Source organism: Charadrius vociferus, unplaced genomic scaffold (genome assembly GCF_000708025.1).
Source record: "Charadrius vociferus isolate BGI_N301 unplaced genomic scaffold, ASM70802v2 scaffold549, whole genome shotgun sequence".
Lineage (NCBI taxonomy): Eukaryota > Metazoa > Chordata > Aves > Charadriiformes > Charadriidae > Charadrius > Charadrius vociferus.
In genome coordinates this window covers 5,672,309-5,672,676 of record NW_009650103.1, presented here as the reverse complement: position 1 = coordinate 5,672,676, position 368 = coordinate 5,672,309, and positions in this window count along the sequence as shown.

Genomic DNA, 368 nt, shown 5'->3' with positions numbered 1-368 from the left:
GACCAAATGTTTTGTAGCTCTCATTGAACAGGCAATGAAGCACAGGCACGTCCCGATTCCAGATGTCGAGAATTCTGTGACATGCAACAACTGTAGTGCAGCTAAATTAAACCACCTTTTCTTTCTGGAAACCAGGCTCTCCCATATCAACGTTTCAGAGGCTGTTCAGGCTTGTTCCAAATTTACTCTCAACTTTGCTTTATTATAGAATGTATCCAATTCTGTATGCTATGCACACCTGCAGGGATTTTCAGGGGCTTCTCAATTGCAGAGACTGGGACTTGACTAGAACTTCCAGTTCCTCTAACGGCACAGCAGCTGCAGCGTCCACCAACTTCTGCAACGGCACCACCACGGGCACCGGTCTC